Source organism: Arachis ipaensis, chromosome B6 (genome assembly GCF_059453495.1).
Source record: "Arachis ipaensis isolate K30076 ecotype BB chromosome B6, ASM5945349v1, whole genome shotgun sequence".
In the NCBI taxonomy this organism is placed as follows: domain Eukaryota; kingdom Viridiplantae; phylum Streptophyta; class Magnoliopsida; order Fabales; family Fabaceae; genus Arachis; species Arachis ipaensis.
In genome coordinates this window covers 28,633,667-28,643,348 of record NC_142441.1, presented here as the reverse complement: position 1 = coordinate 28,643,348, position 9,682 = coordinate 28,633,667, and the positions used below count along the sequence as shown (strand labels likewise).

The 9,682-nt window shown below is 40.7% G+C and overlaps 1 non-coding gene across 1 annotated transcript; it reads left to right on the top strand.

The window, feature by feature from the left end:
* The first annotated feature begins 8,181 nt into the window (after nt 1-8,181).
* On the top strand, nt 8,182-8,285 carry LOC148554986 (small nucleolar RNA R71). The gene has a single exon (XR_015887944.1). It is a non-coding gene; the product is annotated as a small nucleolar RNA R71 (small nucleolar RNA).
* Nucleotides 8,286-9,682: the final 1,397 nt, after the last annotated feature.

Sequence of the window (9,682 nt, the reverse complement as noted above, 5' to 3'; positions counted from 1 at the left end):
GAAGAACAAGAAACTGAAAAGGAAAAGTAAATCAAAGCATGAATTAAACCTAGATCTAAGAAATCCTAATCTAGATCTAACCTAATTCTAGAGAGAAGAGAGAGCTTCTCTCTCTAGAAACTAACTAAAGCATGGTGTAAAACTAATTCTAGAGAGAAGATGAGAGAAGAAGAGTGGTGAATAAGGCAATCCACGCATGCGCATGCAGCAACGCGTCTGTGTGGAAGTGGTGAAATGGGAGCGACGCGTATGCGTGGGTCACGCATACGCTTGATGGCTTATTCAGAGAGGCAACGCGTACGCATGGGTCACGCGTACCACGCGTACACGTGAGTGAAGGCACAAGGTTGGCATACTTCATGCATAACTCTCGGATTTTTGGCTTGGGGGTGAAAATTTGGAGGCCACACGTACGCGTGGGTGACGCGTGCACGTGGATGGTCGAAAAAAAACTTGGGTCACGCGTACACGTGGGGCACGCGTACGCGTGGGTTGGTGCTCTTTTTTTCAAAATTTTTCCGAATTCTTGTACAAAACCAAGCATTTCAACCCTCCAAACAACTACCAAAACACCATAAAACCTTATTTAACATACTAGACTACCAATCAATTCAACAAATCAATCAAAACATGAAATTAAACCAATTCTACCAATATTTACAAAAGAGAAAAATGAAAAGATTTTACCATGGTGGGGTGTCTCCCACCTAGCACTTTTATTTATTGTCCTTAAGTTAGACTTATGGGGAGCTCCTCATCAAGGTGGCTTGTGCTTGAAGCCATCCTTGAACATCCACCAAAGCTTGAGTCTCCAATAAGCCCCATTCTTCACAATTAATGCCACCAAGCCTTGATGGAGTTCTTCACAAACCATGGGCTCCCAAAATTGATTCTCCTTGTGCGATCCGGGATCCCACACTTTGTTTTGGCACCCGTCTTTAAATTGATCATCATTATTCCATCCGGGTGGCAAGCAAGATGAATTCTCAATCAGGCGACCAAACATCATCCTAGACCCAAGCAATCGAGTTCTACACCAACCCTTGCAATTAAGCCTTGAACTTATAACCATCATGAACTTTGATTTACAATGCTAACCACTAACCATCTCCCTTTTGCTATTAAAGCCACAAAGAGCTCTAAGTTGCCCATCCGTCTCAAGCAAACCATATTCAAATGGGCTAATTAAGTTTAGAGATGAAAGATTTACCCACTTGAATGAAAGAATGGATGGTAATGGCTCGGGAAGAGGTATTTCCAATGACCTTACAAGCTCCACTCCCTTATGTTCTTCTTCGATTACCTCCACCTCCTTATAAACTTCTTCAAATTCAATCCTTTGTTCCTCAATTTCATCCAACTCTTCTCCATCACTCAAATTATAAATTGGAAGATGAGAGAAATCTACCTCCACTTTGCTTTTTATTTCATCGGGAGAAGGTTCTTCAAGTTCAAAGGATTCACTACCAAGAAGGTTGGATGCATGATCTTCATCACCAAGGGAACTCAATTCTTGCTCTATCCCGTCCAAGTCTTCATGTGGAGTATGTCTTGGAGGTTGTGCACTCTCCTCCTTAACATCAAATTCAATCTTCTTGGAGGGGTTTTGGTGCACGAAATTGTGATCTCCAGGCTCGAACAAATCCTGGTAATGGCTCCAAAGCTTGGTGCTTTAATTCATAATTCATAATTGTCACAACTTCGATACAACTAACCAGCAAGTGCACTGGGTCGTCCAAGTAATACCTTACGTGAGTAAGGGTCGAATCCCACGGAGATTATTGGTATGAAGCAAGCTATGGTCACCTTGCAAATCTCAGTCAGGCGGATTTAAACATGATACTTTATTAGATTAAAATAAATAATAAAAGGGATACAGATACTTATGTAGATTCATTGGCAGGAATTTCAGATAAGCGAATGGAGATGCTTTTCGTTCCTCTGGACCTCTGCTTTCCTGCTATCTTCATCCAATCAGTCTTACTCCTTTCCATGGCTGGCTTTATGTGATACATCACCACTGTCAATGGCTACTTTCGGTCATCTCTCGGGAAAATGATCCAATGCCCTGTCACGGCACGGCTAATCGTCTGGAGGCATCACCCTTGTCAATGGCTTCATCTTATCCTCTCAGTGAATAATATGCTCACGCACCCTGTCACGGCACGGCTATTCATCTGTCGGTTCTCGATCATGCTGGAATAGGATTTACTATCCTTTTGCGTCTGTCACTAACGCCCTGCAATCGCGAGTTAGGAGCTCGTCACAGTCATTCAATCATTGAATCCTACTCGGAATACCACGGACAAGGTTTAGACTTTCCGGATTCTCTAGAATGCCGCCATCATTCTAGCTTACGCCACGAAGATTCTGGTTAGGAGATCTAAGAGATACTCATTCTAGCTTAATTCATGTAGAACAGAAGTGTTTGTCAGGCACGCGTTCATAAGGGAGAAGGATGATGAGCGTCACACATAATCATCACCTTCATCACGTTCTTGGGTGCGAATGGATATCTTAGAAGAGAAATAAGAAGAATTGAATAGAAAACAGTAGTACTTTGCATTAATCTTTGAGGAACAGCAGAGCTCCACACCTTAATCTATGGAGTGTAGAAACTCTACCGTTGAAAATACATAAGTGAAGGTCCAGGCATGGCCGAGATGGCCAGCCCCCCTTGATCTAAGAACAATGCGTTCAAAGATGATCCTAAGATCCTAAGATGATCAAAAGATACCTAATACAATAGTAAGAGGTCCTATTTATAATAAACTAGTCACTAGGGTTTACATGAGTAAGTAATTGATGCATAAATCCACTTCCTGGGCCCACTTGGTGTGTGTTTGGGCTGAGCCTGAGTGTTGTACGTGCAGAGGCCATTTGTGGAGTTGAACGCCAGTTTCTGTGCCAGTTTGTGCGTTCAACTCTGGTTTTGGATCCTTTTCTGGCGCTGGACTCCAGATTTGGGCAGAAGGCTGACGTTGAACGCCAGTTTACATCGTCAATTCTTGGCCAAAGTATGGATTATTATATATTGCTGGAAAGCCCTGGATGTCTACTTTCCAACGCAATTGGAAGCGCGCCATTTCGAGTTCTGTAGCTCCAGAAAATCCACTTTGAGTGAAGGGAGGTCAGAATCCAACAGCATCAGCAGTCCTTTTTCAACCTCTGAATCAGATTTTTGCTCAAGTCCCTCAATTTCAGCCAGAAAATACCTGAAATCACAGAAAAACACACAAACTCATAGTAAAGTCCAGAAATGTGAATTTAACATAAAAACTAATGAAAACATCCCTAAAAGTAACTAGATCCTACTAAAAACATACTAAAAACAATGCCAAAAAGCGTATAAATTATCCGCTCATCACAACACCAAACTTAAATTGTTGCTTGTCCCCAAGCAACTGAAAATCAAATAGGATAAAAAGAAGAGAATATACTATAAATTCCAAACTATCAATGAAACAGAGCTTCAATCATATGAGCGGGACTTATAGCTTTTTGCCTCTTGAATAGTTTTGGCATCTCACTTTATCCATTGAGGTTCAGAGTGATTGGCATCTATAGGAACTTCAGATTTCGAATAGTGTTATTGACTCTCCTAGTTTAGTATGATGATTCTTGAACACAGCTTCTTTATGAGTCTTGGCCGTGGCCCTAAGCACTTTGTTTTCCAGTATTACCACCGGATACATAAATGCCACAGACACATAATTGGGTGAACCTTTTCAGATTGTGACTCAGCTTTGCTAAAGTCCCCAATTAGAGGTGTCCAGGGTTCTTAAGCACACTCTTTGTTTTTGCTTTGGACCTTGACTTTAACCGCTCAGTCTCAAGTTTTCACTTGACACCTACACGCCACAAGCACATGGTTAGGGACAGCTTGGTTTAGCCGCTTAGACCAGGATTTTATTCCTTTAGGCCCTCCTATCCACTGATGCTCAAAGCCTTGGGATCCTATTATTTTTTTTTCGCCTATTTTTTTTTTCTGCAAGCTTTGTTCTTTGCTGCTTTTTCTTGCTTCAAGAATCATTTTTATGATTTTTCAGATTATCAAATAACATGTCTCCTAGTCATCATTCTTTCAAGAGCCAACATATTTAACATTCTTAAACAACAACTTCAAAAGACATATGCACTGTTCAAACATACATTCAGAAAATAAGAAGCATTGTCACCACATCAATATAATTAAGCTAAGTTCAAGGATAAATTCGAAACTCATGTACTTCTTGTTCTTTTGAATTAAAACATTTTTCTTTTAAGAGAGGTGATGGATTCATAGGACATTCATATCTTTAAGACAAAGTTACTAACTACTAATGATCATGTAATGAAGACACAAACATAGATAAGCACATAACATAGAAAACGAAAAACAGAGGAAATAAGAACAAGGAATGAATCCACCTTAGTGATGGTGGCGTTTCCTTCTTGAGGAACCAATGATGTCCTTGAGCTCTTCTATGTCTCTTCCTTGTCTTTGTTGCTCCTCCCTCATTGCTTTTTGATCTTCTCTTATTTCATGAAGCATGATGGAGTGCTCTTGATGTTCCACCCTTAGTTGTCCCATATTGGAACTCAATTCTTCTAGGGAGGTGTTGATGTGCTCCCAATAGTTTTGTGGAGGAAAGTGCATTTGAGGCATTTCCGGAATCTCATGGTGATGAGCTTCTTGCGCCTCTTGAGCTCCATGACTGGGCTCTCTTGCTTGCTCCATCTTTTTCTTAGTGATGGGCTTGTCCTCTTTGATGAGGATATCTCCCTCTATGTCAATCCCAGCTGAATTGCATAGGTGGCAAATGAGGTGAGGAAAGGCTAACCTTGCCATGGTGGAGGACTTGTCAGCCACCTTGTAGAGTTCTTGAGGTATAATCTCATGAACTTCCACCTCTTCTCCAATCATGATGCTATGGATCATGATGGCCCGGTCTATAGTAACTTCAGACCGGTTGCTAGTGGGAATGATTGAGCATTGAATAAACTCCAACTATCCTCTAGCAATAGGCTTGAGGTCCAATCTTCTTAGTTGAACCGGCTTGCCTTTGGAGTCAATCTTCCATTGAGCTCCTTCTACACATATGTCCATAAGGACTTGGTCCAACCTTTGATCAAAGTTGACTCTCCTTGTGTAGGGGCGTGCGTTCTCTTCCATGTATGGCAAGTTGAACGCCAACCTCACATTCTCCGGACTAAAATCTAAGTATTTCCCCCGAACCATTGTAACATAGTTCTTTGGATCCGGGTTCTTACTTTGATCATGGTTCTTGGTGATCCATGCATTGGCATAGAACTCTTGAACCATTAGGATGCCGACTTGTTGGATGGGATTTGTTAGAACTTCCCAACCTCTTCTTTGAATTTCATGTCGGATCTCCGGGTACTCATTTCTTTTGAGTTTAAAAGGGACCTCAGGGATCACCTTCTTCTTGGCCACAACATCATAGAAGTGGTCTTGATGGGCTTTGGAGATGAACCTTTCCATCTCCCATGACTCGGATGTGGAAGCTTTTGTCTTCCCTTTCCCTCTTCTAGAGGATTCTCCGGTCTTAGATGCCATCAATGGTAATGGAAAAACAAAAAAGCTATGCTTTTACCACACCAAACTTAGAATATTGCTCGCCCTCGAGCAATAAACAAAAGAATAGAAGAAGAAGAAGAAGAAATATGGAGAGGGAGAGGGAGATGTGGTTTCGGCTAAGGAGAGTGTAGAGGGGTGTGTTGTGTGAATTTGATGAAGAATGGAGGTCTTTATATAGGGAAGGGAGGTGGGGTATTGTTTCGGCCATATGGGTGGGTTTGGGTGGGAAATTGGTTTTGAATTTTGAAGGTAGGTGGAGTTTATGAGGTAGGTTTATGGGGAAGAGGAGATGGATGTGAGTGGTGAAGGTTTAGTGGGGAAGAGAGATTGAGGTGATTGGTGAGGGGTTTTTAAGGAAGAGTGTTTGTGGGGTTGTGTGAAAGAGAGTGGTGAGAAGAAGTGAGTGGAGGTAGGTGGGGATCCTGTGGGGTCCACAGATCCTGAGTGGATCCTGTGGGGTCCACAGATCCTGAGGTGTTCAAGGATTTACATCCCTGCACCCATTAGGCATGTAAAAATGCCTTTGTATCCAACTCTGGGCGTTCAGCGCCAGGTTGGTGGCCATTTTGGGCGTTCAACGCCCATCTGTGTGCCATTTCTGGCGTTGAACGCCAGAACCATGCCTGTTCTGGCGTTCAGCGCCCAGAAGCTGCCCATTTTGGGCGTTCAGCGCCAGAACCATGCTCTGTTCTGGCGCTGAACGCCAGACAGATGCTCCTCCAGGGTGTGATTTTTCTTCTGCTGTTTTTGATTCCGTTTTCAATTTTTCTATTTATTTTGTGACTCCACATGATCATGAACCTAAGAAAACATGAAAAACAATAAAAATAAGAATTAGATAAACATTGGGTTGCCTCCCAACAAGCGCTTCTTTAATGTCAATAGCTTGACAGTGGGCTCTCATGGAGCCTCACAGATGTGCAGAGCTTTGTTGAGACTCTCCAACACCAAACTTAGAGTTTGGATATGGGAGTTCAACACCAAACTTAGAGTTTGGTTGTGGCCTCCCAACATCAAACTTAGAGTTTGACTGTGGGGGCTCTGGTTGACTCTGCTTTGAGAGAAGCTTTTCAAGCTTCCTCTTCATGGTTGCAGAGGGAGATCCTTGAGTTTTGAATACAAGGGAGTTCTCATTCCATTGAAGGACTATTTCACCTCTGTCAACATCAATCACAGCTCTTGCTGTGGCCAGGAAAGGTCTTCCTAAGATGATGGATTCATCCTCTTCCTTTCCAGTATCCAGGACTATGAAATCAGTAGGTATGTAAAGGCCCTCAACCTTTACTAATACATCTTCTACTTGTCCATAAGCCTGTCTTCTTGAGCTGTCTGCCATCTCTAGTGAGATTTTAGCAGCTTGCACCCCATAGATTCCCAGTTTCTCTATTACAGAGAGGGGCATGAGGTTTATTCCTGAACCAAGGTCACACAGAGCCTTAAAGAGCATGGTGCCTATGGTACAGGGTATTATGAACTTTCCAGGATCCTGTCTCTTCTGAGGCAATGTCAGTTGATCCAGATCACTTAGTTCATTGATGAACAAGGGAGGTTCAACTTCCCAAGCATCAATGCCAAACAATTTGGCATTCAGCTTCATGATTGCACCAAGAAACTTGGCAGTTTTCTCTTCAGTAACATCCTCATTCTCTTCAGAAGAGAAATACTCATCAGAGCTCATGAAGGGCATAAGGAGGTTCAATGGGATCTCTATAGTCTCTAGATGAGCCTCAGAGTCCTTTGGTTCCCCAGAGGGAAGCTCCTTATTGATCACGGGACGTCCCTGGAGGTCTTCCTCCTTGGGATTCACGTCCTCTCCTCTCCTCAGAGGTTTGGCCATGGCGCTTATGTCAATGGCCTTGCACTCTCCTTTTGGGTTCTCTTTTGTATTGCTTGGGAGAGTACTAGGAGGGATTTCAGTGATCCTTTTACTCAGCTGGCCCACTTGTGCTTCCAGATTTCTAATGGAAGACCTTGTTTCATTCATGAAACTTACAGTGGCCTTAGATAGATCAGAGACTAGATTTGCTAAATTAGAAGCATTTTGTTCAGAGTTCTCTGTCTGTTGCTGAGTTGATGATGGAAAAGGCTTGCTATTGCTAAACCTATTTCTTCCACCATTATTAAAGCCTTGTTGAGGCTTCTGATCCTTCCATGAGAAATTTGGATGATTTCTCCATGCTGAGTTATAGGTGTTTCCATAAGGTTCACCTAAGTAATTTACCTCTGCTATTGCAGGGTTCTCAGGATCATAAGCTTCTTCTTCAGAAGAAGCCTCTTGAGTACTGTTGGATGCAGCTTGCATTCCATGCAGACTCTGAGAGATCATATTGACTTGCTGAGTCAATATTTTATTCTGAGCCAATATGGCATTCAGAGTATCAACTTCAAGAACTCCCTTCTTCATAGGCGTCCCATTACTCACAGGATTCCTTTCAGAAGTGTACATGAACTGGTTATTAGCAACCATGTCAGTGAGTTCTTGAGCTTCTGCAGGCGTTTTCTTTAGGTGAATGGATCCACCTGCAGAGGTGTCCAGTGACATCTTTGATAGCTCAGATAAACCATCATAGAATATATCCAGGATGGTCCATTCTGAAAGCATGTCAGAATGACACTTTTTGGTCAACTGTTTGTATCTTTCCCAAGCTTCATAGAGGGATTCACCTTCTTTCTGTCTGAAGGTTTGAACATCAGCTCTAAGCTTGCTCAGCTTTTGAGGAGGAAAGTACTTGGCTAAGAAAGCCGTGACCAGCTTATCCCAAGAGTTTAGGCTGTCTTTAGGTTGAGAATCCAACCATAATCTAGCTCTGTCTCTTACAGCAAAAGGGAAAAGCATGAGCCTGTAGACTTCAGGATCTACTCCATTAGTCTTAACAGTATCACATATCTGCAAGAATTCAGTTAAGAACTGAAAAGGATCTTCAGATGGAAGTCCATGAAACTTGCAGTTCTGCTGCATCAGAGAAACTAATTGAGGTTTCAGCTCAAAGTTGTTTGCTCCAATGGCAGGAATGGAGATGCTTCTTCCATGTAAATTGGAATTAGGTGCAGTAAAGTCACCAAGCATCTTCCTTACATTATTATTATTTTCGGCTGCCATCTCTTCTGCCTGTTCGAAAATTTCTGAAAGGTTATCTCTGGATTGTTGTATTTTAGCTTCTCTTAATTTTCTCTTCAGAGTCCTTTCAGGTTCTGGATCTGCTTCCACAAGAATGTTCTTATCCTTGCTCCTGCTCATATGACAAGGAAGAAGGCACAGAAAAATAATAATAATAATGGAGATCCTTTATACCACAGTATAGGGATTCCTGTGTGAGTGGAAGAAGAGGGGGAGACAAAGAATGTAATATAATGGAAGAAACACAACTGTGAGGATGGAAGAGAGGTGAAATGAGATGTTAGGATATGAATGAATAGATAGAATGAGATGGGGGAGGGATAATTTTCGAAAATTATTTTGAAAAAGAGTTAGTGATTTTCGAAAATGGTTTTTGAAAAATGTTAGTAATTTTCGAAAATTTTTGAAATCAAAAATAGAAAATAAAAAAATAATTAGTTAATTAAAAAGAAATTTTTGAAAAAGAGGGAGATATTTTCGAAAATTAGAGAGAGAGAGTTAGTTAGGTAGTTTTGAAAAAGTCAAGAAACAAACAAAAAGTTAGTTAATTAGTTGAAACAAATTTTGAAAAGATAAGAAGATAGGAAGTTAGAGAAGATATTTTGAAACCAACTTTTTGAAAAAGATAAGATAAGAAGATATTTTTGAAAAGATATGATAGAAATTAGTTTTGAAAAAGATTTAATTTTTTAAAATCACAATTAATGACTTGATTCACAAGAAATCATAAGATATGATTCTAGAACTTAAAGTTTGAATCTTTCTTAACAAGCAAGTAACAAACTTGAAATTTTTGAATCAAAACATTAATTGTTATTGTTATTTTCGAAAATTTGGTATAAAAATAAGAAAAAGATTTTTGAAAAATATTTTTGAAATTTTCGAAAATAACTAAGAATTTTGAAAAAGATTTGATTTTTGAAAAAGATTTTGAAAAAGATAAGATTTTCAAATTGAAAATTTGATTTGACTCATGAGAAACA